The 26,177-nt window shown below is 43.4% G+C and overlaps 1 protein-coding gene across 5 annotated transcripts in view; it reads right to left on the bottom strand.

Moving 5' to 3' along the window:
- Nucleotides 1-26,177, bottom strand: part of LOC126272274 (protein madd-4-like) — a 2,033,115-nt gene that overhangs the window by 629,204 nt on the left and 1,377,734 nt on the right. The gene's annotated exons all lie outside the window — the stretch shown is intronic.

Below are 26,177 nucleotides of genomic sequence, written 5' to 3'. Positions count from 1 at the left end.
ATGGTGCTTGAGGGAAGTATAGTGGGTAAAAGCTTTAGAGGAAGACAGAGATTGGAATACGTCCAGCAAATAATTGAGGACGTAGGTTGCAAGTGCTACTCTGAGATGAAGAGGTTGGCACAGGAGAGGAATTCGTGGTGGGCCGCATCAAACCAGTCAGGAGACCGACGACGAAAAAAAAATTAGGTTCGCGTTGATAATACCAAGACTCGTCACCCGTGATGGTTTTTCCAAGGAAAGAATTGTAGGCGTTTTGTATTCCAATCAATTCGCGCAGGTGTCCACGCATCACTGTCTTTGTTAGAATGTGAAGGACGGAGGGACAAATTTTGTACAAACTTCTCTCTTCTTCCAAACAATCTAGAGAATGTCTCGACCCCTCGATGTAGAGACGTTGCCCCATTGCTGGTTGTGACACATTGTTGACAAACTGTGGCCATTTTCCACCACTCAACACTACCTGCTCACATCTGACTGGTCGCACGCACGTCATTGTTTGCAATTGTTAGTTGAAGCTGCCATCATAGTTTCTAGACTATTTCGCTTGTACGCCAACAGTAAAATCAGTCTCGTAATTCTGCCGACGAACGGTGTACGGTTTTGGCTTGAGTAAATTATGAGTGGAGATATACGGAAGAAATATTTAGAGTCCGCTCAGGATGTGGTGCCCGATGCTCAGTGACCAGTTTTCGTCCGAAGCTCTGGGCGAGTTTATTCGTTTGTTCGAAAATAGAGACCAAAACTATATGCCACCTTTCAGCCGGTCAGCGATAACTGAACCGCAGTCTTTCTCAAACGATTTTACAGAAACTATTCGGCAGAAAAAAAAATCAGGTTCATAGTGATGTGCCCATCATTTCGTTAATGGTTATAGTTATTGTGATGTTTACATAGAAATAAGACACTGCACAGAATTTGGAAAAGTTTGCTTCAGCAGGATACCACAGTTCATCAAGAGTAGTGACTGGCATATTGTGACGAACCAGTTGCTCGGCCACCATTGACCAGATGTTTTCAATTGGTGCGAGATCTGGAGAATGTGCTGGCCAGGGCAGCAGTCGAACATTTTCTGTATCCAGAAAGGCCCGTACAGGACCTGCAACATGCCGTCATGTATTATCCTGCTGAAATGTAGGGTTTCGCAGGGTTCGCATGAAGGTTAGAGCCACGGGTCGTAACACATCTGAAATGTAACGTCCACTGTTCAAAGTGCTGTTAATGCGAACAAGAGGTGACCGAGACGTGTAACCAATAGCACCGCAGACCATCACGTCGGGTGATACGCCAGTATGGCGATGACGAATACACGGTTACAATGTGCGTTCACCACGATGACGCCAAACACGGATGCGACCATCATGATGCTGTAAACAGAACCTGGGTTCATCCGAAAAAAAATGACGTTTTGCCATTCGTGCACCAAGATTCGTCGTTGAGTACTCCATCGCAGGCGCTCCTGTTTGTGATGCAGCGTGAAGGGTAACCGCAGCCATGGTCTCCGAGCTGATAGTCCATGCTGCCGCAAACGTCTTCGAAATGTTCGTGCAGATGGTTGTTGTCTTGCAAACTTCCCCACCTGTTGACTCAGGGATGGAGACGTGGCTGCACGATCCGTTACTGCCATGTGGATGAGAAGCCTGCCATTTCGACTGCTAGTGATACGAGGCCGTTGGGATGCGGCACGGCGTTCCGTATTACCCTCCTGCACCCACCGATTCCATATTCTGCTAACAATCGCTGGATCTCGACCAAGGCGAGCAGCAATGTCGCGATACCATAAACCGCAATCGCGATAGGCTACAATCCGACCTTTATCAAAATCGTAAACGTGATGGACGCATTTCTCCTCCTTTCACGAGGCATCACAACAACGTTTCACCAGGTAACGCCGGTCAACTGCTGTTTGTGTATGAGAATTCGGTTGGAAACTTTCCTCGTGTCAGCACGTTGTAGGTGTCGCCACCGGCGCCAGCCTTGTGTGAATGTTCTGAAAAGCTAATCATCTGCATATCACAGCATCTTCTTCCTGTCGGTTAAATTTCTCGTCTGTAGCACGTCATATACGTGGTGTAGCAATTTTAATGGCTAGTAGTGTATGCTGCTGCGCATGAAATTTAGCTAACATATTGACACGTCTCTGAAAGTTACAAATGGTTAACAAGCCAGGAAAACATGAATTGTTGTATTTTCGGCGGAATTCCTTTTAGATAATAATCAAAGCAGAGGTGACATGCCTTTTTGATTGGTCACCGTGAAAGTTCGCGTGTCGAGGGATCCCGCTTAATATTTACAAAAATTGTGAGCGTAGGCTTCAGCTTAGAACGGGTAACCTATATTATTTATTTTACAGTATCTCATCAGAGTCCTCCAACACGATCTCGAAGCTTGTCAGTTGCCCAGTTTCAACGTGTGCTAAGCCTTTCTATTCCATTTCTGTTCAGCTCATGAGTCACTCATTTAGCTATTGCAGCGATATCTTCCGGCGAAGAATATCGGCGCACTTCGAGGATAAGGTATTGGCTGGACAGTAGGAAGTTTGAGTAACAACTGTAACAGTATTCGCACGACGTTTCGATCACGAAATTTGAAACCATCAAATGGGTCAAATGGATCTAAGCACTATGGGACTTAACATCTGAGGTCATCAGTCCCTTAGACTTAGAACTGCTTAAACCTAACTAACCTAAGGACACCACTCACAGCCATGCCCGAGGCAGGATTCGAACCTGCGACCGTAGCAGCAACGCGGTTCCGGACTGAAGCACCTAGAACCGCTCGGACACAGCGGCCGGCTTTGAAACCATCTGGAGCAAGTTGTAGCGTAGAATTAGTGACTCATACTACCGTAATCTCTTGCAGAATGTATGTGAGAGATCATGCTAGTAAACTGTAGTGTCTGTCACAATTCTTTGGGCATTGTAAACAAAGATCATAGCTTGTAAGACCTTTGACTTAGGTCTTCGCAACTACTTGATCACGAGGATGATAAAATTGTACACTAGGTGGACTCTAAATTCAACTTAAAGCAAAACTGAAAAACATGTTTTGTCACATGCAACAAATTTATAAAGGACAGCTCCAGTATCAATGTCGAATGTTTTCCTTTTGCACAGATCAGTCGTCTGTATTCGGAGAACTAGCAGTGGTAGACTAGTGGTTTCATTAAAGTTTCCTCCACTACTTTTTCCAACGGAATCTGGTACAAAACTTCTCTTCATTTTATCCGTTGTTAGTTATGTATTTGGTGATCTCGAGTAAGAGTTTATACCAGCACGGCTATCATCAAAAACGATAGACCAAAGAGAAACTGTGCAAAGATCCACTCTTAACTGACCGCCAAGTTCATTCAAAGCACCGTCGTGACAGAGGGATACAAAAATAACTAAAATCGCTGAAAACAGGAAAGGCCGCTGGACCTGATGGGGCACCAGTTCGATTTTGCACTGTCTATGACACTCCCCTGCGGCACACCTGAAATCACTCTTACTTCGGAAGACTTCTCTCCATTGAGAATGACATGCTGCGTTCTGTTTATCTAGGAACTCTTCAACCCAATCACACAATTGGTCTGATAGTCCATATCCTCTCACTTTGTTCATTAAACGACTATGGGGAACTGTATCAAACGCCTTGCGGAAGTCAAGAAACACGGCTCTACCTGGGAACCCGTGTCTACGGCCTTCTGAGTCTCGTGGACGAATAGCGCAAACTGGGCTTCACACGATCGTCTTTATGGAAACCCATGCTGATTCCTGCAGAGTAGATTTCTAGTCTCCAAAAAAGTTATTATACTCGAACATAAATCGTGTTCCAAAATTCTACAACTGATCGACGTTAGAGATATAGGTCTACAGTTCTGCACATCTGTTCGACGTCCCTTCTTGAAAACATGGATAACCTGTGCCCTTTTCCAATCTTTTGGAACGCTACGCTCTTCGAGAGACCTACGGTACATCGCTGCAAGAAGGGGGGGCAAGTTTCTTCGTGTAGACAAGTGTAATGTGCTGCGAATACATAGAAAGATCCTGTATAATTTAGCTACAATATAGGTCAGCAACTGGAAGCAGTTGATTCCATAAATTATCTGGGAGTAGGCATTAGGAGTGGTTTAAAATGGAATGACCATATAAAATTAATCGTCGGTAAAGCAGATGCCAGACTGAGATTCATTGGAAGAATCCTAACGAAATGCAGTCCAAAAACAAAGGAAGTAGGTTACAGTACACTGTTCCCCCACTGCTTGAATACTGCTCACCGGTGGGGGATCCGCACCAGATAGTGTTGATAGAAGAGATAGAGAAGATCCAACGGAGGGCAGAGCACTTTGTTACAGGATCATTTGGTAATCGCGTTACGGAGATGATAGATAGACTCTAGTAGAAGACTGTGCAAGAGAGACGCTCAGTAACTCGGTATGGACTTTCGTTGAAGTTGCGGGAACATACCTTCACCGAGGAGTCAAGCAGCATATTGCTCCCTCTTACGTATATGTCGCGAAGAGACCATGAGGATAAAATCAGAGAGATTAGAGCCCACACAGAGGCATACCGACAATCCTTCTTTCCACGAACAATGCGAGACTGGAATAGAAGGGAGAACCGATAGAGGTACTCAAGGTACCCTCCGCCACACACCGTCATGTGGCTTGCGGAGTATGGATGTAGATGTAGACAGATGCCTTACTGTGCACCGTCTGTTATCTTCAACGGCCACAATTATTGGAAAATCATGCTAATTCGATCTCAAGCTTCCTCTACGTAAAAAAGGAAACTACGAAGAAAAAAATTACATTTTCCTCGAGACATCATCACGGACGTATGTAATTTTCACTTTTGTTCCGCCCCAGTTTGGGCAGCCTGTGCGTTTTATGTGAAACGACCCTCACAAGAACAGTCAGTTTTTAGAACGAGAAGCTTTCATCTCGAAGCTACAAGCGCCATACAATTTCCTGTATATTAGTGCTAAGTTTGTGCTTAAGTGGATACACGTATCGGTACGTTTGGAAAAGTTGTTAGATAACTAGGGGTCTGTTTTACAGGAGAAGAAACTGCCTAACGGGTCGAATGTTGGCCCCGTCGAAGATGTTAACGCTGCTGGTGGCCGTGGCCGTTACCAGCTTCGAGCCCTCGTCTCAGCTGCCTGTGCAGCACCTGTCGCCTCCGCCCGTGTCAGCCCTGCAGCGCTGCCTGCTGTCCGCTGCGGAGCGCCACTTGCCGGACGGCCAGCTGGTGCTGGTTTCGTGCGGCCCTGGCGACTCTCCCCTGCACGAGGACACCTCCCGCCGGCTGCACGCCTCGGGCAGGTGGGCCGTCCAGGACTGCCGCGGGCCCTTCTGCACCTCCTGCTGCCTCACCTACGAGGTGGGCTGTCGCCAGGGGCGGCGCAAACGCGTCTTTGTGGCTCACTATACCGAGTGATCAAAAAGTCAGTATAAATTTTAAAACTGAATAAATCACGGAATAATGTAGATAGAGAGGTACAAATTGACACACGTGCTTTGAATGACATGGGGTTTTATTAGAACCGAAAAAATACAAAAGTTCAAATAATGTCCGACAGATGGCGCTTCATCTGATCAGAATAGCGATAATTAGCATAACAAAGTAAGACAAAGCAAAGATGATGTTCTTTACAGGAAATGCTCAATATGTCCACCATCATTCCTCAACAATAGCTGTAGTCGAGGAATAATGTTGTGAATAGCACTGTAAAGCATGTCCGGGGTTATGGTGAGGCACTCGCGTCGGATGTTGTCTTTCAGCATCCCTAGAGATGTCGGTCGATCACGATAGACTTGCGACTTCAGGTAACTCCAAAGCCAATAATCGCACGGACTGATGTCTGCGGACCTGGGAGACCAAGCATGACTGATGAGCACACGATCATCACCAAACGACGAACGCAAGAGATCTTTCACACGTCTAGCAATATGGGGTGGAGCGCCATCCTGCATAAACATCGCACGTTCCAGCAGGTGTTTATCAGCCACGCTGGGGATGATGCGATTCTATAACATATCGGCGTACCTCTCACCCGTCACGGTAGCACTTACAAAACCAGAATCACGCTTTTCCTCGAAGAAAAAAGGTCCGATAATGGTAGATGTGGTAAATCCAACCCATACCGTGATTTTCTCGTTGTGCAATGGAGTTTCCACGACAGTTCTAGGATTTTCGGTAGCTCAAATCCTGCAGTTGTGGGCGTTGACAAATCCTCGGAGCGTGAAATAAGCTTCGTCGGTCCACAACGCGTTACTCAACCAATCGTCATCTTCCGCCATCCTTTGAAACGCCCACACCGCAAATGCTCTCCGCTTCTCTAAGTCGCGAGGTAACAGTTTATGATGCCGATGGATTTTGTTAGGATAGGATCGGAGGGTACGCCTAAGTGCCAACCAAACAGTAGTGTATGGAATGCCGGTGCGACGTGAGACTGCACGAGCACTGACTTCCCCGTGCATAGACGAATCCGCTACAGTCTCCATTTCTTCCTGAACTGTCTCAGCAGCCACTACGGGGTCCATCGTCTAAACAACCCGCGGCTTCGAACTTCGAAATCATTCTCGTCACAGCTGCATTTGTCAACGGACCTTTACCCGTTCGGATCCACTTCCTATGGCGATAGGATCTTAACTCTGAACTAGCACATTCCCCATTCTGATAGTACAGCTTCACTAAAAGAGCCTTTTCAGGTTACGTCAACATGCTGCGACTGCTGGCGCATCTGATTCTCTCTCTCATTACAGCTCCTTTTATACACGATTGTCATCCGCAAGCGCCATCTGTCGGATATTTTTTGAACTTAGTTTTTTTTGGTTATAATAAAACCCCAAGCTAGTGTGTCAATTTTTACCTATCTACATTATTCCGTGGTTTATTAAGTTTTCAAATTTATACTGCCTTTTTGATCATCCGGTACTTAAAGTTACAAATACCAGCAGAAATAGAATCGATCTAATGTTCAAGTCAGTTACACAGCGATGAAGTGAGACAGCGAACTATACGAGATGGTATGGTAGCCATCTACTGCACAGGGCGATTAATCTGCCCCTAACTTCGAAAAACACGTGTGAGATTTTCATATTCTCTCACTCATTACACACAAACTATTAGTACTTGAGAAAAAATGAACAGGATATTTTTGTCGGCAATTTAATGTAGTTAAATTCTGTAGTGCCAACGTTCTCGCCACAGTGGTAACAACGTGTAACTCCTGTGAGACAGTACTCGTTAAAGCCTGTGCTATGGTAAGTGAGCGGGATTCACCTGATGTGAAAGGATTTTCGCATAGATATCAACCGCGTGTACCTGAATGGAGGCAAATCAGACTTACATCCACTCTGTAATAACAATGATCCGTCAAGTAAGTTCGAAATGCAATTACACGTCAGGATGAATCAAAAGCAACCCAGAAGATGCTACCAATGTGATAATAATACGGTCACCAGCCTAATTAGGGATTAACTGAGTTTCTTCCCTGTACAAGTTGGTATATATTAATGCAAAACAACAAGTTGTAACACTGCATTATACAGTAGGATTTTAGAACGAGAAAATCTATAGAATTGATAGTTTCACGTTCTGTACTGATATGGAAAACCATGAATACATAACACTACACTGTAATGGTTACTACAAAACTTTATACTATCTATTAATCTGATTAACATCGGGCTTAGGTTACCATAGAAATTGTACTTTCGTGCCACACACAAAATGTCAATTTTGATGAAGATGAAACACTGATAAATGTAGACTTTTATATTGACTTTAACTTTTGCTGGTCAAACCAATTTAGAACACTTCAGAATTCAAGTGAATTAGGTGGGGGGGGGGGGGGGGACCCTGGAACTGTTATGATCGCTGTATTTAAAAAAAAAAAATGATTACTGAATTTATCATTAGTTCAAGATTTCCAATATATCAGTTACTACTCTTTTCATCTTATTTACTGCTCATGTAAATGCCTTTAAATCTGTCTCGAAATAATAAACTTCATTACTATATCAATACTAAAGATATCTTTCGACTTTGTTAGACCTTCGCTATTCATTTACTGGTTCATTAACAAAACATTTCTTTAAACACCATTCTAATATAGCTAGTTCTGCAAATAATTATTATTAAAACAATTTTTAATTTTCGTTTCGGGACACTCGGATTGCACAACGTTTGGAGAGGACCCTGTCTTGGTTAGTTGTGAGGATAATTAAATGATGGAAAAGTTCTGGAAAGATTTAGGTTATTATTGCACCAAACAAACACAGTTCACTCTCTGATCCATACGAATACAGTACTAAAAGTTTTAACCTGCTTGTATCGATGCGGCGGTTGGCGGGCGGCGAGATGGCGAGGCACAGAGCACACATACAACCACAGCTATGGCTTTTGACGTATCGTCACTTTAATTCTTCTTAGTGTCGCAATACCTTTCCCTTTAGTGCCTATGTAATTTTGCCATGCTGTGTGGGCGTTGGAACGGCATACCCGAGGTTCAATGAAGCTATGTCTTCCAGGAGAGCCTTCTCCCTCCAGAAAGTGTTGCTCAGACCAGTGCCAAACTCCAACTACCACTGCTGAGCCCGTTGTGCCGTGCAGTGCCCGCGTGCATTTTCCCGCGCTCGCCTGCCATCCACCTTTTACCGCTCCCTGACAGACCGGGTATTCACCCGAGGTTTTGCATTCTACATATCCTAACACATGGACTACGTATGGACCAGACGCACAGTTTTAACATGTTACAACAGTTTCAACATTTCTTACATTTCAATTCTCTTACAATATTACTTGACATTTGACATAAACATTAATATTCACATTGAAACTTTTTACAGTTTTCTTAACATAATGGCATGAAACAAAAAGAAATGAAATCAGAACATCAATTTCACAAGTTTGTCGTAAAATCAGATGGAAAGAATTACTTATATGTACAATAGCACAGAGTAGTTGTTACAAACGGTTGCCGTCAGATCACCGAAGGTAAGTGCTGTCTGGATTGTCTAGCACTTGGAGGGGTCACTGTCCGGGCCTGCCGAGTGCCGTTGGGAAGTGGGGTTCACACAATCCTGGTGGGGTCAACTGAGGAGCTACCTGACTGATATGTAGCGTCTGTGGTCACGAAAACTGACAGTGGCCAGGAAAGTCGTGTGCTGGCACATGCGCCTGCATACCCGTATCCAGTAACGCCTGTCGGCCAAAGGAGGCACAGCTGTCGGTCGATAACTTGGACCTTCTGAGACCGTTTCACTGGAGATTAGCTGCAGTTTTAAATTTTGTATTTGGATACCTTTTTACTGGAGGCCACACTTTTCCAGTTACTCAAGAGAAAGCATTTGAAGGTCACTTATATGTGTTTTTCTTGAATAATTCGAAAACTACGGCTTCTAGAGAAAACGTATCCCAGAAATTAACTACATTAAATTTCCTACTAAAACGTCCCATTAATTTTTCTGTAGGACTAAAAGTTTGTGTGTAACAAGCCAGAGAATATGAAAATCTTTCGCATGGTATCTGGAGGCATTAAGGAGCTGCATAATAACCATGGTTAGGGGCATCTGAGTCATCCTGTGTATCGTTTTGTAAACAGACAGTTTGTGTAGATGCTGCATTCTTACTGAGTAAATTTATCGGGCACATGTAATACAAAGCTCTTTTCATTTCATCACTTAGCCTAAACCCAATGTTTGTAAATACAGCCTTTCATTTAAAATGATTGATCCAAGAACGCAATGAATATGGGAAAACTGAGAAGGGGATATTTCTCTTTCAAATGGAGTGATACTTAAAGTCAAACAAACACTCTTTTTGTTTTGTCACGGAGCACAAATACACATAAATGTATATTTCCTTCACTTATGTTCTTGCAGATCTAAACAAATTTTCTTTTCTACAGCTGATAGCTTTTAAAAATGCACAACTCCACTGAAAAAAGTCTGTAGTTATTTCTGTAAAGCAGTAGACGAGAAAATTTCAAATATAAAAAATATAGAAAAATACTCTCATCTTTAAATGCTGTCATCTGACAAAGACTCGTTTCGATATCATGAACCATTCATGAACTATGATGTATTGTGATATGTACAGGGGGAAGTGAGTGCACTACATACAATCCACTTTCTCGAGATGGGATGCAGATGTCGGGGCAGATATCCTGCCAACTTAAAAAGAGTCAGTACATCAGCTACATTTGATGCACAGTAATGTATTACCTAATGTGAACCAAAGATAAATTCATTGCAAACCATTCAAATTTCTTGTGATAGGCTTCTTAATTTTTAAATAATAACATCACAGCTCTTACACTGAAGTTGGTAAACGCCATATTTTCGATACACATCAGTGTCATCTTCATTCTTCAAATCTTTCTGTATTGAATCGTTACTTTGGTTACACTCCAGACGTTCTATACTCGGGAACGACTAGCAGAACATTTGAAACAAGATATAAATTACAGAACAGCTTGAATGTGTGCTCCAGCCATTCAATATTTGCAACACTTCTGTCAAGAAAACCACCCCCTCTCCCACCAACCACAATAGAAGTAGATACTAAAGAAATCATATTCAACAACAAAAAAGCGTCTACTGACACTAGCAGAAAAATTTAAGATTCAAAAAGCAATTACAGAAAACAAACACATAATAAATGACGGAACAAATATCGGCAGCCAAACATTATTTAAACTAATAAAACATACAGTAGATCAATAACAATCCCGCTAGCCATCACAAAAACATTTTCACATAATGCAGCCAACATACCTACAGAAGATGACCCATCACAGCGTCACAGTATCACAGTAAAGTAGCTTTAACAAAGTAGTAATACGTGCTCACAGGCCTTACGACATACACCTGTCCTGCACACCCATCCATCTACACACACACACACACACACACACACACACACACACACACACAGAGAGAGAGAGAGAGAGAGAGAGAGAGAGAGAGAGAGAGAGAGAGAGAGAGAGGAACAACAGACGTTCCCACAGCCACAGATATCAGAAATAGACAGTCACATAAAAACAAACTGCAGAAAGTATACAGGGTCTTTCAGTAAGAGTGGCCAAAAATTGAACATAACATATACTCCTATGAACAATCTCATTTAGGAACCTAGGGTCGGAGAAGCCAGCTTAAGGAGATAATAGGAATAAAGCCACATCACTTTGTACTTTTTTATTTAGATTCGTTACAACTAACTGCAAACACTGTCATTGACACAATGAACATACCAATTGTACCTTTTCTTGCAAAATGTGCTGAAACAGGCGACCTTGAATGCAATGCAAGCATGCAATCGGCGAAAAAGAGTCTGACGCACTCTGACAAATACCCCTGGTGTATTTCTAATCACATCAAATCAGCTACAATTCTGACAACTAATTACATCTCTGTATCTATCGGGGACTCTTACACAAATGACTCTAGATATCCCAATAGAAAATAATCAAAGGGATTCAAGTAAAGTGACCTCGGGCAACTCAACACTTAGGCAAAAGATATTCACTGCTCAAAAGAAAGTAGTTAGAATAATGTGTGAGGTTCATAGTCGCACATCTTGTAGGCATCTGTTTAAAAGGTTAGGAATTCTTACAACTGTTTCACAGTACATTTACTCAGTAATGAATTTTTTTCTCAATAACATGGACCAGTTTAAAATCAACAGCGACATTCATGATTACAATACCAGAAAAAAGAAAGATCTACACTATCCTTTACCTAACCGATCTTTGACACAGAAGGGGGTAAAATATGCTGCTATAAAACTTTTTGATAAATTACCAGATGAAATAAAATGTCTGACAGACAGCAGTGATAGTTTCAAAAACAAATTGAAATCATACCTCCTTGACAACTCCTCCTTTACCAAAGATGAGTTCTTGAATATGAGTAAATAAATCTGGAGATATAATATATGCATTTTGTGCCATTTAAGTGAATGGGATAGATAATAGAAATATTTAGGCATAACACTATAACGAAAAAAAAACTTGTTTCCTGTGCGCATTTCTTGTGCATTTGACACGTTCCACATCATAACGGTTCTCCGTGCAACTGATCAACGGAACACGTAACTAACTAACTAACTAACTCCCGCAGACGACTTCGCGGTCGGTGCTGGTGTGGGCCGATGCGACAAACGGCGCGCAGCCGCTGCTGGCCACGGTGGGGAACTGGACGCTCCCCTTCTGGGACAGCGGCTCTCGCTTCCTGGCCGTCGTGGAAGCGGCGGCGGGCGCGCACCAGCCGGACCTTCTCGCCCGGGACGTGCTGCAGCAGTTCTGGGACCGAAAGGTATCGCAGCAGTTTTTACATATCCTAGCGGGGGCGTCCAACAAGTTGAATGAGCTGCAATACTTCCCGGCAGCTGGATCATGAGTATGTAGGAAACGACTCGAACTTTTCTTTATTTATAGGGCCACGATTGGTTCAGATCCAAGTGACAGCTGTCAGGTAGCAACACCCTCTATTCGTGAAATGGCACTTTAGAAGTTTAGTGCCACGAAAAGCATGAAATCGGATTGTTCTAGAATTCCTGAAGTTTTCATCCAATATTGAAATGAATTACTCGCTTACGACCTTCCGAGTGTATATAAAATATACAATACTTTTCAAACCGAGCAGCCAGATTGTGTGACCGATTTACCTATTGATCATGTGGCGGGTACATATCAGATTTAAAATGTACAATACTTTTCAACCTGAGCAGCCACATTATCTGGTCGATTTACCTGTTGATCATTTGGCGGGTACATATAATATTTAATAATATAAATAAATAAGTTCAGATCATCAGCTTAAAAAATGTCACACCCACAATCATTTTAATCTCATGATTGTAACACGGGTGATGCGCCACTCTAGCAATAATTTGTTTCTTGTGTAAGGTTGGCTACAACAGTTTTATTTTTCCGCCATGCCTATCTATTCCATTGTCATGGATGCACAAATTAATCACTAGTCAGTTGTGTTGTTAGTCAGCTGACATTAGCCCCTAACTGAGATGTAATAATCCTTGGGGTTATAAGTTACCCCTGAAACTTCCTAGTATATTAAAACTGTGTGCCGCACCGAGACTCGAACCCGGGACCTTTGCCTTTCGCGGACAAGTGCTCTACCGTTTGAGCTACCCAAGCAGACCCGTCCTCACAGAGATAGGGGACGAGGTACTGGCGAAATTAAAGCTCTGAGGACGGGTCGTGAGTCGTGCTTGGGTAGCTCAAAGGGTAGAGCACTTGCCCGCGAAAGGCAAAGGTCCCGAGTTCGAGTCTCGGTCCGGCACATAGTTTTAATTTGCCAGGAAGTTACATATCAGTGCCCACTCCGCTGCAGAGTGAAAATCTCATTCTGATAAGTCACCCCTGTTACCATTTACGTAGCCATGCCAGCTTTCATAAATTTTTTCTGCGCGGGGTAGGCGAGTTTAAGTTAGATTAAGTAGTATGTAAGCTTAGGTGCCGATGACCTCAGCAGTTTCGTCCCGTAAGACCTTACCACAAATTTCCAAATTTCATAAGCTCTTCAGGTATGGACTCTGAAAGTGTGAGTAATACATGTTATGGGGACTGTGTGGGAAGTATTTTGGAGGGAGACCACGACGATAGCCATGAAGGTGACATATTTTCAAGCGTGGGAGATAATTCAGAAATATAATGTGAATATAATTGTGAGAGAAAAGTTGTAGTTCAAATGATGGTGATAACGGGGAGGTGGCGGAGGAGGCATTGTCAACAAGCACGAAGATGCTACTGGATTTTTATGGACTAAAGTAAGGTGTAAGGAAAGTAATGCTCAAAGTCGTGACATTGTGAAAATTCCTTAAGCTGCTAACTCTGTCAACAAAACCTACAGACCAACAAGACTGCAGCAGCAAGATGTCATTATTTGTGCTCTAGAGATAAAGACAGAAAAGTGACAAAAGCCTGTGTTAAATACGGTAAGCCTGCATAAAGGGACCATAGACAAATTTTCACATCGTCTTTCTCTTAAAGCACAATGACCTAATAACCGTTATTAAATTATTATCTGTAATGTTTGTGTGGTAATACGAATGTCAACACATAATATTGGACTAATTACCAATCAGAACGTTTTGCAATGTTTCTGTCAATTACAAAGTAAAACATTCGCGCGATAAGTCACCACTGTTACCAATGAATGATGTGCTATTCACGTTACCAACGGTGGGTTAATAATACAGAAAGCTGTGGTTTTCAGACAGTCATGAGATCACGTTTAAAAACTGTTTTTGTTGTTGTTGTGGTCTTCAGTCCGGAGACTGGTTTGATGCAGCTCTCCATGATATTCTATCCTGTGCAAGCTTTTTCATCTCCCAGTACTTACTGCAACCTACATACTTCTGAATCTGCTTAGTGTATTCATCTCTTGGGCTCCCTCTACGATTTTTACCCTCCACGCTGCCCTCCAGTGCTAAATTTGTGATCCCTTGATGCCTCAGAACATGTCCTACCAACCGGTCCGCTCTTCTTGTCAAGTTGTGCCACAAACTCCTCTTCTCCCCAATTCTATTCAATACCTACTCATTAGTTATGCGATCTACCCATATAATCTTCAGCATTCTTCTGTAGCACCACATTTCGAAAGCTTCTATTCTCGTCTTGTCCAAACTATTTATCGTCCATGTTTCACTTCCATACATGGCTACACTCCATACAAATTTTTCAGAAACTTCTTCCTGACACTTAAATCTATACTCGATGTTAACAAATTTCTCTTCTTCAGAAACGCTTTCCTTGCCATTGCCAGTCTACATTTTATATCCTCTCTACTTCGACCATCATCAGTTATTTTGCTCCCGAAATAGCAAAACTCCTTTACTACTTTAAGTGTCTCATTTCCTAATCTAATTCCCTCAGCATCACCCGACTTAATTCGACTACATTCCATGATCCTCATTTTGCCCATGTTGATGTTCATCTTATATCATCCTTTCAAGACACTATCCATTCTGTTCAACTGCTCTTCCAAGTCCTTTGCTGTCTCTGACAGAATTAGAATGTCATCGGTGAACCTCAAAGTTTTTATTTCTTCTCCATGGGTTTTAATACCTACTCCGAATTTTTCTTTTGTTTCATTCACTGCTAGCTCATTATACAGATTGAATAAGATCGGGAAGAGGCTACAACCCTGTCTCGCTCCCTTCCCAACCACTGCTTCCCTTTCATGCCCCTCGCCTCGTATAACTGCCATCTGGTTTCTGTACAAATTGTAAATAGCCTTTCGCTCCCTGTATTTTACCCTTGCCCCCTTTAGAATTTGAAGGAGAGTATTCCAGTCAACATTGTCAAAGGCTTTCTCTGAGTCTACAATTAGTTATAAAACTAATCTGCCTAAAACCAATATTGATTGAACAATTATCGGTTCTCTGGGATGCAATAAGCTTTTTCTTGTTATCTATAAGGTTTAGTTCTCCTGGAATTACGCGTCTCTAAACTGGCGAACTCAGACAATAAAACGTAAATTTCAGCGTCATACAACTCTACCCTCCCCAGATAAATTTCTGCATACGCCCATGCTATCCCTCCTTTTCCCCACCCCTCCTACTTCAGGCCATACTTTCCCTACCACGCGTTGCTCTTCTGGTGACGAACGAGAAATGTGCGCAGTCCAGCCAATTATTTTTGTTCAATTTTGTGTAAAAGGTCAAAAAAATGCAAATGAGATCTTGCAGTTTCGAAGTGGTCATGGTGGTCATGGCTCGTGCCAGTTCGCTGAGTTCTTCTAATGTGAATCAGACATACATTTTTCAGCCAAGCTCCCGTGGCATGCCGAAACTTTCATTTACGGCTTATCACCGACACACACAACCCATTTACTCCTATTATGGTGGAGAGTCAACTCTCCTACCTCGATGCGAAACTACTTCGATATGTTGTCCTTCATTTGGTATGACATGAACGAGAGGCTTGGCGTCCACTTGCTGCCTGGTTGTTTCGAGAACACTGCAGAAGTTTCGCTGGGAAGCTCTCCACATCCTCCACACAGTCACAGTGTCTCCACATGCGATTTCCATGGTTACCCCTCTCTCCTAAGCCCGCTAAAAGGCAGTTGGTATGCCACTGGGACCAAGATATCCATATGAGTAACGACTGTACAGCGGGTCAATTTACAAGTTATGCTTTTTGAAACTAATTGACGTACTTTGTGGTCAGGGAAGCTTTCGTGTGTTTTTTGCGTTCCTTACCCCAGAAAAGAGGATTAATAAGGAGTGCATACAATTTTATTTAGTTATCCTGAGCCGTGTGAAGTAGTCGCCCTCCGTTTCTGGCGGTGGCACCGCTTTGGCAATCGCAGATTTGGTGTCTCCCTCTGGTGGGAAAGGGGAAAAGTTGCTGTTCACGTGCAGTTAAGGGGCGCTATGAGCTCGCCAGTGGGTCAGTCTGGAGTCAGTTTGGGGCCAGTCTCTCGTCCGCAGCTTGCTAGTCTGTCTCTCGTCCGAATTTGGGAGACAGTTAGTGTCTGTCTGTCGTCCGGAGTGCTACTCTTTCTTTCGTTCGGATCTATCTTTAAGGCCGGATAAATGAGAGTCTTTCCACTTCGCCAGTAAGAGAACTCAGCGAGTGGTCGCCGGCCGGGGCTTAGTTCCTGCATCTGAGTCTGCGCGTTAGGCCACCAGTCTGCTCGAGATGCTCAGGCAATGGTCATTGACGGTTGGATCGATCGGATGGTCGGTCGCGTAGTGACCTAAGATGACTTGTCCGCCTTGAGCGTCGGCGCATGTGAGGTCACCACGTGAGTCCAGTGAGCCGCGCCTATAACAACAGGAGTCAACCCACGACATCAGTCTGGCCAGTGTGAGCTGCGACGCCGTGGTGACTGGTTCTCCGAGCGCTTCTGGGCCCCTTCAGTTACCATCTTGTGGAGCTTGGCTCGGTCCTTTCTTGGCGCAGGGATGGAGTTTTGCCAGTGGGCGTGTTTCCTCTGCATGATTGGGCCCGAGCCATTTTTCCGCCGTCGTGTGCCTGGAAGTGAGTGGGCGACGCACCAGCAGTGAAGTCGCGACGGAGCAGCAGTCGCGAACGGAGCAGCGGGCAGTAGGTCGGTTGGTGCGGAGATCGGCGCGCGTTCCTGCGTCCGATGAAGCGGCTGGCAACGGACGGTTCGTGAGAGCGATTTGGGGGTGCTGCGCCAGGTCTTGTCGAGAAATTGTAGTTTATCAGAAGTTAAGCGATTGGTGGTATGTCGTTTCATTTACTTGTTAAATTCTACTTGTTTTCTTGGTGAGGTCAACATCCGCTTTGTTTGGGGCCGTCCCACCATTCTTCTCCGTTTGCCCACCCGCGGGAAGGTGATTTATGAATTGGGTGGTCCGTTTTTCCCCTTGTGGAGTAGGGGCGGGTTAGAGCAACCTGCGGTTCGGGTTGTTCGGTAATCTCCCTATCAATCTGCCGTACGTTAGTAGCTGCCTCTGTCATGTTTGTCGGATTCGGTGTGTTAACGAATTTTATTGCTTGGAGTGTGACGGCCTAATTCCTGAAATATATTTTGGTCTTGCCTATCACCTTGAGAGGCGGTCTCTGTGTACTGTAGAGAACTTGTTTGGCCAACCCTGTAGAATTTTATATAAGATTGCGTTTAATGGGATTTATTTAAATGATCATTTTAGTATATAAAGTTGCCACCCTTTCACGGTAAGACTTTTCTTAGAAGTTAAAATCAAGTTGCACCTTCGGTGGCAAAGTTAATATTTTAATTTTTAGTGTTTTGTACCATTTCCATCCCTCCTACTAGTTTGTGTGCTTGTGTAAATTGTTAAAACTTTTAGTTTAAGGTAATCTGGTGTGTTGCAGATTCGCTCCAGTGAAGCCTCTCAGAGGCTGTTGTGAGCGGTCGTAACTGCGGCCATGTCAAACGGGAGAGGCAAGGTTCTCTGCCCGAAAGCTCATACAGTCAAAACGTGTTTCTTTCTGCCTCTGAATAAATTGCAACTTGATATTTAGAGAGTGCTTTCTGATTATAATTTTTAAATCTGTTTATTTTAAAGTAAAGTAAATAAAATTCCCATTTGTTAAAAGGAATTTGCTTATGATTTCATCAGTTACTCCCTGGCAACTACTTCCACGCTTACTTAGTGTGATTAAGTGTGTTAATGTTCTTGATTAATCGCTAGTAAATAAAAGAAATTCTTAAGAATATTCTTTGAAAATAAATTCACGGTTCAGATCCATTTCTCATTTGCCTTTATCAGAAAGACAGCGCACTGGTATCTTCGTCACCGTGATCCAGCTCCTCTAATTTTATCTACACGAATTTATTGTATTATTTAATACGACAGCTGCATGCTGTTTACTTTAAGAAACTGTAAGTGAATGTTACGCTGGTAACACGTCAGTTACCCTCGCCACATTAACTGTGTGCACTGCTGCCCTCACTGGCCAGGTAAAACGACAAACGCGCTGTTAACTCTGCTGTGCAGATTGCGTCGGCCACCGTCCTGGTGGTGGTGGGGCCGTCGGTGTTGGCTTACACGTGGCTCCCGTACGACGCGCAGTGGAGCCAAGGCTGCGCGGGTCCCAGGATTTGGCAGGTCTCTTTACTCGCCGTCTGCCCGGAACCAGCAGGGGCGCTCTCTGATGGCCAGCTGGAACTCTTTCCCGATAAGGGGAAAAATCTTTTCGGGTGCCCGCTGACCGTTGTCACGATTCCACTCCCGCCATTCGTCAACGACGACCTGACGGATGGTATCGAGATTCGTCTCGTGAAAGAGGTAAGGCTGACCACTGAACAGGGGCATTCCTGAAACTTACGTATTTGCTTCTTCAGCGCACTTCTATTTTTTCTGAGGACGACGGTTCAATCCCGCATCCGGCCATCCTGATTTAGGTTTTCCGTGATTTCCCTAAATCGCTTCAGTCAAATGCCGGGATGGTTCCTTAGAAAGGGCACGGCCGAATTCCTTCCCCATCCTTCCCTAATCCGAGCTTGTGCTCCGTCTCTAATGACCTCGTTGTCGACGGGACATTAAACAGTAATCTCCTCCTCCTCCTCTATTTTTGCTGTGCATCTTTTAGTTCGTATATTCATTTACGCTTCTCGTTGCGCCAATCAGTAATATACTTTAACGTTTACACCACCGGAGGTGACAGATAAACTCCAGAGGAAGACTCTCCAAGAGAGACACTCAGTAGTTCTGTAAGGACTTTTGTTGAAGTTTCGAGAACATACCTTCACCGAGGAATCAAGCAGTACACTGCTCCCTCCTACGTATATCTCGCGAAGAGACCATGAGTGTAAAATCAGATAGATTAGAGCCCACACAGAGGCATACCGACAATCTTTCTTTCCGCGAACAATACGAGACTGGAATAGAAGGGAGAACCGATAGAGGTACCAAGGTATCCTCCGCCACACACCGTCAGGTGGCTTGCGGAGTATGGATCAAGATGTAGATTGTGTTAGACAGGCCGCCGAAATACGGCAATAAATCGTTGCAATAGATGCCTCCGCATCTTTTTTTATGTCCCTGTTTTCAACTGGGTTAGAACGGAATTAATGGCGTATCTGTTGATCAGAATAGTCGTTCTATTTGAACACTGTTCTTACGTGTTGTAGCTCACTAGGCAGATTGTCGGTATCTGAGACATGTGCTCTATGTACCAGTGAGCATAGGACACTACCGCGTTGTGCAGGTTGATGACAGCAGCTGTTTTTGGTAGACACTATTTCCCAGTATACCGTCGACTTTCCTTTTAAGCATGACATCCAGGAATGATAAGATGTCACCTTTTTCCACTTCCATGGTGAACTGTATATTCGGGCAGAGCGAGTTCAGACGCTGGAGAAACATAGGAAATGTGTCTGTTTATAACAATACCACTTCTACTGCTATACCACAACCTTTAAGTTGGAGGCAGATCGTATAATGTAACTAACTTGTTAAAGCAATTGTGGTATAAAGCAACATTGCAGTTTTACCCTCCGAAAGGAATTTTTTTATGTTGACCGTGAGTACCTAATGGAGGTGGCTTATCGGAAGTGAAAGTTAGACTTACGTATTTATTTAAACAGTAATTGTTATCTATCATGAATATAAACGATAAACTGTGGATCCTGTTCCACTATAAATATGCACTTTCAATACGCAAGAGAAACAAGTGCTTAGCAAGCATGGTATGTAACTTTCCACAATTGCAGTTTTCAACTTTTACTGCAGTGAGATACAAAATTGACATATTTGTAAGATACTGACTCACATTTTGCGATTTACAACAGGCAGCAATGTGATCGTTTACTAAGCAAAAGTTTATAAGCATCAGTTTTAAGAACTTTTAATTTTGAAGTTGACAGCAAACTGTTTTAATACCTGTTTGTCCTACTAGCAAGCCCAGAAACTTTTAATAAGCAGTATTAATTGCAAAATTACTTTCAGCAAACATTATTTACTTTATCTCACTCTTTTGCCACATTGACCTTAACTTTATTTTCACTATGTTCAAGAGACGTTAATTAGTAAAACACTGGGCTTTGATGTTCTTTCAGTAAGGACACTCGGTAATCGCTTTAGCATGGGAATGATCCAATGTGGAAATGTGACAGAGGCTAGATGAAGGGAAGTTTTTATAAATAGTCTTTTGCTTTACCTTATAATTGAAAACAAATAAATCATCCACATAAGCTGATCCTTCACTCAACATTTCTACATATCCTTGGTTCCTTTTCAGTGATTGCGCAGCATGGTGGCGAATGCATATTGGTGGGTGGATTTGCATGTCATTTCTTGGTGGCGATGATAGGTACCAACTCCAGAATAGTTCCAGCTCTTTATTCTTCCATGCGAGGCATTGGCTCATTAGAAAACAGTACGAAAAGACTATCTCGGCACCAGCACAGTACGCTACTTTTACATGAACGATTGACAGTCTGGTAGCTCGTCCCCGACTGACTCTTTGTTCCACCTTTCTATCCGTGCGAACTAAGTTTTGCGTGCGGTACACAGTTCGGTTCACGAGGGGAACCACACCACCTTTCACATGCAAAAGTAACTAAGAACCCTAGGTGAGGATCAGCAATTACATAACAGCAACCGAACATATTTAATAAAATACATCAGTTACACTTATTGGTAGTACAAAAAGAATTACTCACACAGAAATTACAATTAAATATAGTAAGTTTTGTCCCCTCCGCGTGAGGAAAAGAATTTAAATTATAAAGACAATTATGAATACATAGAAAGAAGGATTGTTTACTGCATGATTATATGAAAGCGGAACAAACACTGGTAGCAGTTACTTCTGTAAAATATCTGGGAATATGCGTGCGGAACGATTTGAAGTGGAATGATCTGGTCTCGCGGTTCTAGGCGCGCAGTCCGGAACCGTGCGACTGCTACGGTCGCAGGTTCGAATCCTGCCTCGGGCATGGATGCGAGTGATGTCCTTAGGTTAGTTAGGTTTAAGTAGTTCTAAGTTCTAGGGGACTTATGACCACAGCAGTTGAGTCCCATAATGCTCAGAGCCATTTTGGAATGATCATATAAAATTAATTGTTGGTATGGCGCGTGCGAGGTTGAGATTCATTGTGAGAGTCCTATTAAAATGTGGTCCATTAACAAAGGAGGTGGCTTACAAAACACTCGTTCGACCTATATTTGAGTACTGCTCATCAGTGTGAGATCCGTAGCTGGTTGGGTTGACTGAGGAGGTAGAGAAGATCCAAAGAAGAGCGGCGCATTTCGTGAAGGGTTATTTGGTAAGCGTGACAGCGTTACGGAGATGTTTAGCAAACTCAAGTGGCAGACTCTTGAAGTGAGGCGCTCTGCATCGCGGTGTAGCTTGCTGTCCAGGTTTCGAGAGGGTGCGTTTCTGGATGAGGTATCGAATATATTGCTTCCCCCTACTTATACCTGCCGAGGAGATCACGAATGTAAAGTGAGAGATATTAGAGCGCGCACGGAGGCTTTCCGGCAGTCGTTCTTCCCGCGAACCGTACGCGACTGGAACAGGAAAGGAAGATAATGACAGTGGTACGTAAAATGCCCTCCGCCATACACCGCTGGGTGACTTGTGGAGTGTAAATGTAGATGTAGCAGTATTATAGAAAACTTGGGGTTCGAAAATTAATTACCAAAAAACAGAATACTTGACTAATGATTCAGATGAGCTATACATTGAAGGAAAGAAAATCAAAAAGATGAACACTTTCTGTTATTTGAGATCCATTTTAGAAATCGAGGGAAAATCAGAGTCAGAAATCAATAAAAGAATTAGCAGCGGACGGAGGGTCATTGGGTTGCTTAACTCAGTCTTATGAAGCAGAAATGTAATGAGCAGAACTAAAAAATTAATATACAAATCCATATTGAGTGGTTCCGTATGGAACGCAGACCTGGACAATTAACATGAAGCTTATTAAAAAATTACAAGCTCTAGAGATGGACTTCTGGAGAAGATTGGCAAGAATCTCCAGGAAAGAAAAGATAAGTAACACCAAAATAATGAGAATGCAAATAAAAGAAAGAATATATGGCGTAATGGATAGGAAGAAATTGCAGTGGTACGGGCATGTACGACGAATGGTGAAAACCAGAATGCCAAAATTGAACCGCAGGGGAGAAGAAGAGGAGGACGACCTAAGACCACCTGGCTCCAGAATGTACAGCACAAAATGAGGAGAATGGACGCAGAGGAAGAGGACACACAAGATCGAAACACCTGGAGGAATATTTTGGAAATATAGTTTAAGAACGTTTATTGTTTGTATTGTAATTTCCAAGTAAATTATTATGTTGGAAATAAGCCTCTGTAATGAGGAAAATCTCAAAATAGTACAAAAAAAGATGTACATGTACATATGATTAAACCAGGGCATCAAAGTTTCTACAAAGAAAAAAGTACACATTTTTATTCAATACCGAATTAATCATAGAATAATTACAGAACCTCGACAATGGAATGTTGAACAAAACAGAAAGCAAAATAAATCAACAAAAGGTATGTAGTGTCGAAGCTATGGTGTTACATGTTCCCTGGGACCGCACCACAAATGTGTTGTGGAAGTAGGAAAGTTTGAGACTTGGCGAGTGCAGCGCTTTTTCCTCAAAGTCTCCCATAAAATATTTGGCCACCTCAAGAGACAGACTGCGGCGGTGCGTCCCTTTGCGACGGACCTACACATACCTGTGAACATTGTCTCAGCTTATCATCAGTAGGAAAGCCGAGGGAAACCTACTGTACTTCGAAGTGAACCAGGCTGCAATTAAAGTCACTAATCTACGTTTCAGGAGAAACACGAAATGAAAAGTTGGAAATTTTGTCCTCAATTAATATATTTTGAAACTTAGGTGAACAAGTATCACTGCCAAGCCCGTGCTAGTCTTAACACAGTCACTCACAATCCCTTTCACTCACGTTAGCAAGTTGCATTTCCCGAAAACGTAATAGCTACAAAAATACTGATTGTTTTTGATTGATAATGCTCGCCAAATATTAAGTCTGTCGGTACCAAATGCAGTCACAGTTTTTAGCCACCGACCTGCTCATTACGTCACGCGGAATTTATGTCTTTTTCTTGTCACAAAATTCACTTAGAAATTCCGAAATTTCTATACACACATCGGAATAGTTATGCCGTCACTTTACCACACTTTTGATGTATGAAACACTGCTAGATCCGGCAACTTATCATTTTCATCGGAAATACTACTGCACACTTCCGATCGCTTTCACGGCTAGGCTTCGACTCCTCTCTAGTACACTCTAAGCCTTCTCTACCAGCGGAGAAAGGCGCGCGAAGATTATTGCTTTCCCATTGGTCACTTTACTGAACAGCCAATAGCAAAACAACACACTCCCACGTCAGTCCGCGTTTTTCGTCCATAACGAATCGCAAAATAGTAAAACATACGACTGCACTTTTTACCGACGTAATTATCTAATATGCTGAAGTTTTGTTTATCCATGATGTTATTAACTATTGTTATTTATACCCGAATTAATTTTACCTTTAACATAAACTTACTTTACAAATTTATTCTACAAAAATCCCCTTTGTCCACATCCATACTTCTTCGAAATTTCCCACACTATATCCTACTACATAACTCGTTAAACAATTATCTCCATATTAACCTTAAACCAAAGTCACGCATCATTCATACTGTTAAAACACATTTAACATAAAAAGACATATAACAATTTATGAAAATACTAGAACAGTTGATGAAAAACATTCTATTACTTTAGTGCACTCTAGTGGGCAAATCGAAACTAAAATCACAGTCCCCCTATCCAATAGTGTCCTCTATCGGCTAATACATAAACTACGTGCGCGTCCAGTAGGGCGTCACAATCTGTCACTTTCTAGCTCTGTGACACATCTCCCACTTAAACGCCTCCAGGGCAGGATCGTTATACGGCGCTACGCCTCAAGAGGACTTCCCATGACGCCGCCGTCCACTCAGTGGTTAACGAATAAGAAATACGTTCTGGCGTTCCGCTGCATTGCGCCTGTCGACCTCGCAGCGAGGAACTGTCGAGCCTCTCTCCAGCTGGTGTGGGGCAGTACAGAGGCGGTCGGCCGGCAGGTGGGGGCGGCGCTGAACGCCTCGGCGGCGGTGCGCGCGCCGCTGGACGGCGGCCTCTGGGGCCTGCTAGACGTGACGCTGCGCAGGGCGGAGGGCGCGCTGGGCGAGGTGTGGCGCGGGGCGGCCGCGCTGGCCGCCTGCGGGCTGCGGCCCTTCCCGCGCACCCTGCTCGCCTTCCAGTTCTCGCCCGCCTACCTGCAGGACGGCTACTCCTTCGTCGTCCCGGCGCCGCGACGCCTGCCGCCCTGGACGGCGCCCTTCCGGCCTCTGGCGCCGCCGCTCTGGCTCGCCCTGCTGCTGTCGCTGGTCAGTCGCATTTCCAATTAAAATACTCCGCTGTGCAAAACTCAACCCTGTGGACATACACTTTCTTTCGCTTTCTTTCTTTTGCTGGCACCTTGTCCCGCAGTTTCGCACGGTCGGCACGGTTAGGAAAGGATTTGGCAAGGTTCGTTATAAAAGGTGGCCGCATGCCCTTCCTGCCGCCACCCCATACCCCTCGCGACACAATTAGTGTACCCCAGCTGTCTGCAGGAAAAATAAAGAGACCTTTGAAGAAAGGAGAACCACTTGCATGAATATCAAGAGCTTTGATGGAAACCGAGTTCTAAGCAAAGAAGGGAAAGCAGAAAGGTCGAAGGAGTATGTAGAGGGTCTATACAAGGGCAATATACTTGGGAACAATATTATCGAAATGGAAGAGGATGTAGATGAAGATGAAATGGGAGATATGATACTGCGTGAAGAGTTTGGCACAGCACTTAAAGACCTGAGTCAAAACAAGGCCCCCAGAATAGACAACATTCCATTATAACTACTGACAGACTTCGGAGAGCCAGTCCTGACAAAACTCTGCCATTTAGAGAGCACAATATATGAGACAAGCAAAATATCCTCAGACTTCAAGAAGCATATAATAATTCCAATCTCGAAGAAAGCAGGTGTTGACACATGTGAAAATTACCGAACTATGAGTTTAATAAGTCACAGCTGCAAAATACTAATGCGAATTCATTGCAGAAGAATGGAAAAACTGATAGAAGCCGACCTCGGGGACACAGCAAAGGACTTGGAAGAGCAGCTGAACGGAATGGACAGTGTCTTGAAAGGAGGGTATAAGATGAATATCAACAAAAGCAAAACGAGGATAATGGAATGGTGTCGAATTAACTCGGGTGATGCTGAGGGTATTAGATTAGGAAATGAGACACTTAAAGTAGTAAAGGAGTTTTGCTATTTAGGAAGTAAAATAACTGATGATGGTCGAAGTAGAGAGGATATAAAATGTAGACTGGCAATGGCAAGGAAAGCGTTTCTGAAGAAGAGAAATTTGTTAACATCGAATATAGATTTATGTATCAGGATGTCGTTTCTGAAAGTATTTGTTTGGAGTGTAGCCATGTATGGAAGTGAAACATGGTCGATAACTAGTTTGGACAAGAAGAGAATAGAATCTTTCGAAATGTGGTGCTACAGAAGAATACTGAAGATAAGGTGGATAGATCACGTAGCTAATGAGGAGGTATTGAATAGGATTGGGGAGAAGAGAAGTTTGTGGCACAACGTGACTAGAAGAAGGGATCGGTTGGCAGGACATGTTGTGAGGCATCGAGGGGTAGTGGAGGG

The sequence above is a fragment of the Schistocerca gregaria genome, chromosome 5, assembly GCF_023897955.1.
Source record: "Schistocerca gregaria isolate iqSchGreg1 chromosome 5, iqSchGreg1.2, whole genome shotgun sequence".
In the NCBI taxonomy this organism is placed as follows: domain Eukaryota; kingdom Metazoa; phylum Arthropoda; class Insecta; order Orthoptera; family Acrididae; genus Schistocerca; species Schistocerca gregaria.
This window is presented reverse-complemented; position numbering and strand designations above follow the sequence as displayed.